We start from the raw sequence: 9299 nt of genomic DNA, 5'->3' as shown, positions 1-9299 counted from the left end.
ACTCAGTAATTGCAAAAAGGAAAAAAACCTTTAGTTCCTAGCTACTTAATCATCAATGGCTAACTGCTTGCTGGTTTCAAAGTCACTCCAAGCCCTGGAGAAAGAATGCAAAGATTCAACAGTCGGTGTGGTGACCTGATCCCCTGTTCCTCCGCCCCGCCTTCCTCCTCTCTTCCCTCTCCTCCTCCTCCTCCTTCCTCCTCTTCCCGCTTCGTCTCCCCCCCTCCTCCTCCCCCCACTTGGCCCTTGAGCGGTACTTTCCTGGGTTCCTGCTGCCGCCTGGCTCAGGACGTTCACCCACTGGGCTGCCTTTGCTTCACCTCATTGTCCACACGTCACCTGCTCTCCAGCTCCAATGATCCCTCCTCCCCCTTGAAGCCCTCTGGCCCTCTCCACCTCCAGCATCAGACCACTTCCTGCTACCCCTCAGGGAAGGAACGTCTCTGTTTCAGCCATCCGAGTGCCCCTGAGGCAGGGACGCAACCTGATCCCAAGTCCCCAGGGCGCCAACGGTAGGGGGGAGCCCTGCTGCACACAGTCTGTCACAGGGCTAGAAGGGCCTTCAGAGCTGACCTGGGCTGAGGCTGCCCAGGGGGTGGACTGGCAGGGGAGATGCAGTCCCTGCCCGGCTTCTGCTCCGGTAGGAGGTGGCTAGAGGCTGAGGTTGCCGTCCTCAGGGAGCCCAGGGGACCCTGCCCAGAGCAGGAGCTGCTGAGGCGGGGCTGGGAGGCCCCTACACCCTCCCGTCCCGGGCTGACTCTTCTCAAAGGGCCCAGCTCCCTGCAGCCTGGCGGAGGGGAGGGGCTGGGAGGAGGGTCCCGAGAGAACCAGGATCTGAAGGGCATGGAATGAGGAGGGTCCAGGGAGGCGGGACCACCGAGGGGAGGGGAGCTGTGGCTCAGGGAGTCCGGGATGTGCTGGGGTGAAGCCTCCTTCTCTGCTCCACCCCACCCCCTCAGGCTGAGCTGTCTGGCATCATGGAGGGGCTGGTTCTAGGCCTCTGGGCTTTGCTGGTGTCTGCGGAGTTTGGTGGAGGTTCAGCAAAGCCAGGTAAGGGGCGAGCTGGGCGAGACCGCGCCTCTAGTGGGCTGCAGGGCGCTCCGGTGGGGCGCTGGGGCTCTTTGCGCCGCATTTCTTACACGCGCCTTCAGAGGCGCGCCTCGCGCCCGGGTCAGGTGCGCAGCCCGCTCCACCCAGGCCCGTGGCTGCCCCACAGGTCTGAACCTGAGCTGCTACCAGTGCTTCAAAGTCTCCAGCCCAGCGTCGTGCGAGCCCGCCGTGTGCCACTCCACGGACCGGGTCTGTGTCTCCAACGAGGTGTTCGTCAACCTTGGTGAGTCCCTGGGCGCCCAGGGAAGGGGCTGGTGCCGCAGCCTCTGGGGCCCGGCCTGGACCCTTGGGCTCTTCGCAGGGCCGGGCCGGGGCCGGGGCGCCCTGAGACCCATCGCTCTGACAGCACCTCGTGCTCTCTCCTCCCACTGGACCCCAGGCGGAATGGCCGCGGACTCTGAATTTGGGCTGCTCCTTCTCCTCCTGTTGAGGTTCTGGTTCTTAAGTGTCACGCCTCTAGGGACAGCCAGCAGGGCAGCAGCTCTGGTGTCACTGAACTTACAGGGAGGGCAGGACAGCCAGAGGGGTGGCCGTGGAGAGGAGGGTCAGCCAAGCAGGCTGCACCTGGGCCACCTGGTGTCCCATGGCTGCCCACCTGGCCCCACGTCCACGTGGCTGACTGTGGGGCTGAAGAGATAAGACTTCACTTAAAAACAAGCCTTAGAGGAGATCATAAAGTAAAACCTGAACACACTCCCCAGCCGCACTGAAATGTCACCCAGCAAACCTCCAGCGATGCTGTGAAATGATACAGATGTCTAGAGAGAGCCGGAGCTGGAGAGACCCATCTGTTCTCCCGAGAAGTCGCGATCACAGTTGACAGATGACGAGCCTGGGTCCCACTTCTCTGCACCTTGTCGTGGATGGCTGCTGGGTGGAGGGAGGGGTGAAAGAGGGGGTGTGTGCAGGTGCCGGAGAGGGGAGGTCCTGGAGTGCTAGGGCCAGGGGCTTGGGCAACCACGGGCACTTGGAGAGCAGGGTGGAAATCCCTGGGGAAGTTAGTGCTCTGATCGCAACTCGGGTGGTGACACACGTTTGGAAGAAGAGCCAGGAGTAAATGAGGGCCACAACTGCCCCACCCGAGTCACAGCTGGAGAGGGTCCAACAAAGACGAGCTGACTGGTCTAGGTCCGACCCCTGCGCTCTGGACGTGGACACCACCTGCCTGCCTGCCCTGCCCGGGCAATAAGGACCATATCCTGCTCTGACTGCAGCCTCTGCTCCTGCTGGCCTGGCCAGATGAACCAATGGGCATCCTTGCTCTGGGTCCTCATGGTCCCTGAGGACCCTGGTTGCTGTTCAGAGAGCTGCGAGCTGACCCAGCTTGGAGGGGCCCTCTGCTGTCCAGTGGGGGAAGCCAGGGCACAGAGTCGTCAGGACTTGTCGGAGGTCCCATGGAAAAGGCAGCCAGAGCTGGGAACAGTACCGACGCCTGGGTTCCCCAGTTCTGCTTCCAGCCCCAACCTACATGTACCCCTCTGTGTCTCCCGAACTCACTCAGCGATGCCACTGAGCCTGCTGTTGCTTCTGCAGAGTTGCTCTCCATTGGGCTGGTGGACTTCCCCAGAGATGCTGCGAGGGGGCCAAGGGGCCAGGATCCTCTGTTACCTGGACCTCTGGATGCTCAGAGTTCCCGCCTTCAGGGCTTCTGGGGCCCTCAACAGAAAGCAGCCACAGGCCCTGCATCTGAGCAGCTTCCTTGCTGAGTCTGCGTGTGGGCTCCCTGTGCCGGCAGAGGGAGGGGTGCCTGGCAAGCTGGTGCTTCCCAAAGAGCTAGCCGGGGAGGTGCTGTCAGCCCCACACCAGGCCCACTCCAGGGTGGCTGTGGTGTGGCAGGTCAGGCAGGAACAGCCTTGGCCTCTGACCAGCTGGGTCTCCCTAACCCAGGTGCTGGGGTGTTAGGAGCGCACCTCTGCCACAGGGAGTTGCTTTCAGCCCACGTCTTGCAAAAAGAACACCTGCTACTCCCAGACCACCTGGAAGAGAGAGTGCCTCCCTCCTGGTGGGCAGGTGGCCGAGGCGCCCCTGTGGAGCACACAGGCCTGGCACTCTGTCCTCTAGCAGGAGGGCAGGGAGTGGCTGGAGAGATCAGAGGAGTCTGAGAAGCACCCCCTTTCCAGTGATGCATCAGGGAACTGCTGTAACTGCCTGGTCCTCAGTCTGCTTCTTCCAAAATGGGAACCGGCCTGTCGAATCCATCCTGAGGTCCCTAGGAGGAGGGAATGCGAGGGTCCATGTGGGACACGCAACACTCTGTGTGGCACAGGAAACACTCAAATTGGACATTTGTTATAATTATTGAACGGAGGGTAAAGGCTGCCCAGAAAGGAAGACAGAAAGTGGGGGAGAGGAGGCAAACTCTGATCCTAGTTACACTGAGCCCTGACCCTGCTCACACTCTGAGCCCTGACCCCACTTAGCTCTTGTGTGCATTCCTATAAGGTGGGAGAATAATGTGGAAGGGCCAGGACAGGCTGTTGGGAGACCTGGGCTTGCTCAGAGGGACAAGGAGTGGATTTCCCAGGTCTCAGTAAATAGCCCTCTGCCCTGTGTTTTCCCCCAGGCAGGAGGAAGCGATAGTCGTGAATTATGTGCTTACATCTGCCCTGGCTTCCAGGAGAGTCTGACCTGCCCCACGGCCTCCTGTTGTAATATAGATCTCTGCGCCAGTGCCATCGCCAGCATCTGGGTGCCCATCTCAGCAGCTGGCAGTGGGACCAGCCTCAGGAATGCTCAAGAGTTGCAGAATTAGGAGTTTGGAGCCAGGTCCCATGGAGCCACCGACATGCTGTGTGACCTCAGGCCTGATGCTTCTCCTTTCCGAGCCCCACCTCCCGCTGGAGAGATGCCAGGAGAGACTGGGCGCAATGAGACTTGGGGAAGTATCTGCTGGGGATCCTTGATGCTGTCCAGGGTACTGTATTCTGCTGGTCTCCCGGGGCTGTCACAGTTAGGTGGCTCTGGGAGGTAATAAATGTGTCCTAGGCCCCTCTGCTGGCCTCGCCCCTCCAGGCCCAGATTCACAGCCTTGGTCAGTTTCTTGTTCCCCTGAACCGTGTATCTGTTTTATAAAAAGCAGTTTTTAATCAACTCCTCACTGGGGTGTAGCTGGCTCTCCCCCTGATCTGAAGCCCCTGAAGCGGCACCTCCCCAAGGGGACCCCGCAGACAGGCACGTGAGCAGGGAGCCTGCGCTGACACTTCCGTGAAGAAACGGGGGCTTCCCACCACAGACTCCGTTTATGAGACATCCTCCGCCTTCCCACAGGGTGGGGCTCCGTGACGTCCGCTCTCCTCCGGGTCTTCCCCGCTCCCACCTCTCACAACCTCTCCCGCAGCCCTACACTAGGCTGTGGGTGCCCTCTGACCCTAAGCGCATACCAGGGCCTTGTTCTCAACAAAGCCAGAGCTCTTCCTCAGCCATGCCTCCAGCCCAGGAGGTGAGGACGCCCCACTGTGGGGAAAGGGGGCTTGGTGGCTGCTGCCTCAGCAGCCTCCCGCGGCCTGGAGTACACACGGCTCCTTGAGACTGAACCATCCCTTTCAGGCCACGATGGTCCTGGGAACTGCACCTGTGGCTGAGACAGGATGCCTCTTCTGCCTGAGTGCCTGGTGGGGGGCGGCACTGGGGGGGGGGGCGGACAGGACGTGTTGGGGTGGGGGGATGTGCGGCATCTCTGGTTGTCAGGACCCGTCACCAGGTGAGGAGACGGGTAGATTCAAGGTGCCCGGTGTCCGGCAGCCCCCATCAGTGTGTGTGCAGCCAGGCAGTTGGAATAGTGTGTCCACTGCACAGTGCTAGACACAGGCCGACGGGCTGGCCAGCCGGTGAAGGCCTGGCCGTGAGAGCTGAGTCGGGTCATGAGCAGGCACGGGGCAGTCCCGCCTGCAGGGACGCTCAGGCGGTTTCTACAGGGATGGGTGCACGTTGAACAGCGCTTCCCGGGGCGGTCCCAGCCCCCCTTCCACACAATCACCATCTGACACAGTGCCCAGAGGGACACCACTGCCGTGACCAATGCCTGCCAACCCTGCCCTCTGCCCTGGGCCTGGAATGGCCCTTGTGAGTTTCTCCCCAGGCTGTGGGGTCCCTAAAGCCTGTGTCCCTAGTAGCCAGGTCAGGGAGTGTGCTGGGATGACCCAGTGGGTATTGTGGGCATTGGTGGGGAGTGTGTGAGGCCATTGTGAGGATGTGCAAGGGGAACAGCCAGACAGGACACACCCTGCTGCCAGGCCCCTCCTGCCCGAGCTCCCCACCCCACCAGGCTGCAGGCTGCCCTCAGCCCAGGACCCCGAGCGTGACCAGATGTGAGGGTGCCTCGTGCCCCACAGTTCTAGCTCCCGGCATGGGCTCCTGGCTTACTGGTCCTCTCCGTCCACCCAGCGTGGTGGAAAGAGGCAGGGGGCGGGACAAGGGGACATCCTGTGGGACTCAGAGAGCCCAGAGCTGGGCTAACTGCCCTTGTGGCAATCAGAGAATGGAGCAGGGGCCACCGCCTCGTGTGGCTGGTGGAAGTGGACGCGCTGCCTGGTCGAGGGGAGGACTCCCAGGTAGTGAGTGCTCTTTCTTCTCTGCTCTCGAGGGAGCCGCGAGCCTGGTCTGCCCCACCCTGTCCCAGCATCTGGGCCCTGGGTGGGAGGAAGGGCCAGGGAGTCCTGCTCCCCGTCTTGAAGAGGTGGCCAGGAGGATGCCGCCCCAGGGTCTCTAGGGAGGGCCCTCCTATACCCTCCCATCTTCCTGCCATGGCCCCACCCATGAGCGAGCAGGACCCCGAGGTCCACGGGCTCACGGTTCTCTGCAGGTGAGGACTCGGGGTCGAGGTGTTATGCATGATGTGTGTGCTCCCCGCAGCTGGCGTGTCTGCTGCCAAGGGTGTGATGGATCTGCTCTCATTCCCTGTGGACTCCCAGAGCCCACCTGTCTGTGGCTGCAGCCAGCGTTCAAGGAGCAGACAGAGGTGCCCCTTGTATCTCACACTGCCTGGAGTCTGACATAGCTGCCTGGCCGTCCCTTTGTGCAGGCTGGTGATTGTCACGCCAGCTTGAGCTAATGGGTGAACCAGGGGCCAGGGGTCAGCCACACACATCCTTCCTGCTTTGCACTGGGGTCTTTGTCAGGCTGGGACAGACAAGTGTGTGTGTCTTGTCACTTCTTAATTCTTTCCTTCCACCACCAGGGTTGCTAGCCAGTTAGAGATGGATGGAGTGTAAGACGGTAGGAGAGGCTGTTGAATCTCGCTGTCCTATGCTGAACTCAGCTCAGCTCTCCAAATCAGGCAAGACTTTAGACCTGACACTTTCTCCTGCCCCCCTCTGCTGGCCCCACTCTTTCCCCGGGCAAATTACCTTAGGATGCGGTGTTATTGTGTAGGGGGTCTAGATAGGCAGACTTTGGAGCATTGCTGGGGAAGTTAGCCTCTTGGAGCCTCATTGTCCATGGCTGGGGAGGAAGGCCATGCCTGGGAGGTTGGACCACCCACTGTGCGTCCTGCTTGCCACATGGGACTTGGGCTGAATGGTTAAAGATTCTTACAGATTCGGAGGGTTCTAGTGCCTGCATCTCACCTACTCGGAGTAATTTCTTGGACTCTTTATCTTTCAGATTTCACTATGAAGAGTTGTCAGCCTGATAGCATTTGACAAGTATCAATTTAGGGTCTCTGATGGCAAGGTCCTGCAGGAATGGACCACAACGGGAGCTTGAGGCCCGCAGTGGGTCAGCATTTTGAAATGGGAGTGGCAGGCTCCCTACTTTCACTGCTGTTCGTTTTCATTTGTTCCTCACATCCTTCATCTTACAGACTCCTCACGTCCACTGTAAGAGGCAGGTGGTACGAACTCTGTTAGCTGTGAAGTTAGGAAGCAGACCCCACAACCCCCTCACTTCTGACACCAGCTGCAGAGTCTGGGTCCCTAAGACCACCCTCAGGTTTAATAATTCTCTAGAAGGGCTCCCAGAGCTCATGAGAGCTGTCATACTTATGGTTAATTTCAGGGAAAGGAAGCAGACTGGCCTCAGCCATGGAAGAGGTGCACAGGACGGGGCCCAGGAGTGCCCGGACACGGAGCTCCCAGTTGTCCTCTCCCCATGGACTCCTGGGCAGCCTTAGCTCCCCTGGCAGCGATGTGACAGCATGCACGGAGTGTGGCCAACCAGGGAAGCCCCCAGCCTGTGTCCAGGGTCTTTATCGGGGCCTCTGTCACGTAGACCTCATTGGCTGCCCACACAGCTGACCTCAGTCTCCAGCCCCCCAGGAAGTTGAGCTGATATTGTGTGGCCCAAGGTCCCAGGAAAACAGGGACACTGGACACAAGTCCAAGGGCTTGGCGTCGACCTCCCAGAGCTGAGGGCAGAGACCAGAGCCCCTTTGGGTAAGGTGAAGTTCTTTACTCACAAAGGCCCACACACATCACAGGGTTGCACATGTGTTCCTCCTGTCCCCATTGTGCACAAGCGGCCTCCTTCCTTGTCCCGACACGGGATCCACAGGGCCTCAGCTTGGAGCTCAATGGGACCAACATTCTGTATCCTGGTGACAGCATGCCCCCCTTGGGGACCGTGACCTCCAACACCTCAGATCCTGGAGGTGTGGGTACAGAGCACAAAGCACCGCATGGATCATTGGGAGTGGTGGTGAGTGAGGCCCTGCTGTTTCTGCCCCTTGGTTCCTGGACCTTCCAGGGTAGAGCACCAAGACAGCACTGGGACACATACTTTCCCAGTATCTCCTCTGAGCTGGTGCTCCTGCCCTGCCTTTAGTCAGCTGTTCCAGATTTCCATGCAGCGTGTGACATGACCAGTGCATGCCACAGTCACAGGTCTACCCTGCTCCTCCTTTGCTGCTAGGCTGTGATGGGCTGAGTTGTGTCCTCCAAAATCCATATGGTGATCCTAACCCCCAGGACTTCAGCATATAACTGATTTGGAGATGGGGCCTTTGCAGAGGTGATTAAGGTAGAATGAGGCCTCTAGGGTGGCCCTGATCCAGTCTGACTGGTGTCCTTATAAGAAGAGGTTAGGACACAGACACGCACAGAGGGACGACCATGTGAGGACACAGGGAGGAGACAGCCGTCTACAAACCAGGGAGAGAGGACTCAGGAGGAACCAGCCCTACTGACACCTGGGTCTCAGACTTCCAGCCTCCAGGACTGGGAGACAGTTGGCTTCTGTGTTGAAGCGCCCAGGCCGTGGGGCTTGCCACGGCAGCCCGAGCTGCCGAGTACACAGACCTTGTAAGTTCCTTTTCCACAAAAAGCAGAATGACAATGGCGCCTGGTTCTTGGGGATGGTTTCAGGTCCAAACGAGACAAGGTGGTGAACGACCTGCCCCCAGTTACTTCTCCTTTGACCTTTAGCAGGGTCTTTGGAAGGGCCCCGCTTCTCCCAGCAGTGTAGGGGGCAGCCTGACTCAGGGTCGGTGCCCGGGGTCCATGCAGAACACCCTCCCACCTTCCACAGCCACCCTTGGCTTTGCAGCCGGGTTGTGAATCAAAAAGACACCCATCACGGGGGAGCCCGTGGATGCTGACGTGGCTCGGCATGGGGGGCACGTACCTCCAGTTCCTTATGGTCAAAAGGCTTCAGTAAGTGTTGGGGAATGAGCTCATTAAACCCTTTCTGAAGAGCTAAGAACCCCCAACCACAAGTTTGAGTTCTGGTTGATGGAGTCCAGGGAAGCATCGCGCCTGGGAGAGGCCAGCCCTGCCCAGGGTCCTTCCTCTGGTCCCTGAGAAGCTGCAGCAGAAGCTGCTGGGGGCTTTGTCCCCATTGCCTAAGAAGGAGGAGGAGGCTACCAGGCCGCCTAGTGCTCTGGCCTGCCCAAATCCTTGCCCCCTGGCCTGTGGCTGCCCTGGCTTTCTCCCCAGAGGGCCACCTGACCCATGCCTCCTCTGACACTCCGAGCACTTCCTGTCTGGCCACCCCAGTTCCACAATAATTGTACGCTTTGCCGTTTTGTTTAATGGTTCTACAAGGCGAGAGGAGTTGTTCCCCAAACAGAGGTTGGAATCCCACAAGAGTGAGCACATGCGCTCCCACTCTCCACAGCCTGCAGGCCACGGGGTCACGGGCCACGGGCCACAGCGGAGCATGTGGCTGGGTTTCAGTTCTGGTTCTCTCAAAGCAGACCCTGAGATGAGGGCTCACCTGCATGACATTTATTCCAGAGGCACTCCTGGGGATGGGGT

General features: G+C 59.7%; 1 long non-coding RNA gene across 1 annotated transcript; it reads left to right on the top strand.

The window, feature by feature from the left end:
- The first annotated feature begins 277 nt into the window (after window positions 1-277).
- On the top strand, window positions 278-1929 carry LOC139085355 (uncharacterized). The gene is made up of 3 exons (XR_011543636.1): window positions 278-512; window positions 960-1050; window positions 1217-1929. It is a non-coding gene; the product is annotated as an uncharacterized lncRNA (long non-coding RNA).
- Window positions 1930-9299: the final 7370 nt, after the last annotated feature.

This window comes from Equus przewalskii, chromosome 8, assembly GCF_037783145.1.
Source record: "Equus przewalskii isolate Varuska chromosome 8, EquPr2, whole genome shotgun sequence".
Classification (NCBI taxonomy): Eukaryota; Metazoa; Chordata; class Mammalia; order Perissodactyla; family Equidae; genus Equus; species Equus przewalskii.
Note: the sequence above shows the minus strand (reverse complement) of the source record. Positions and strands in the feature narration are given on the sequence as shown.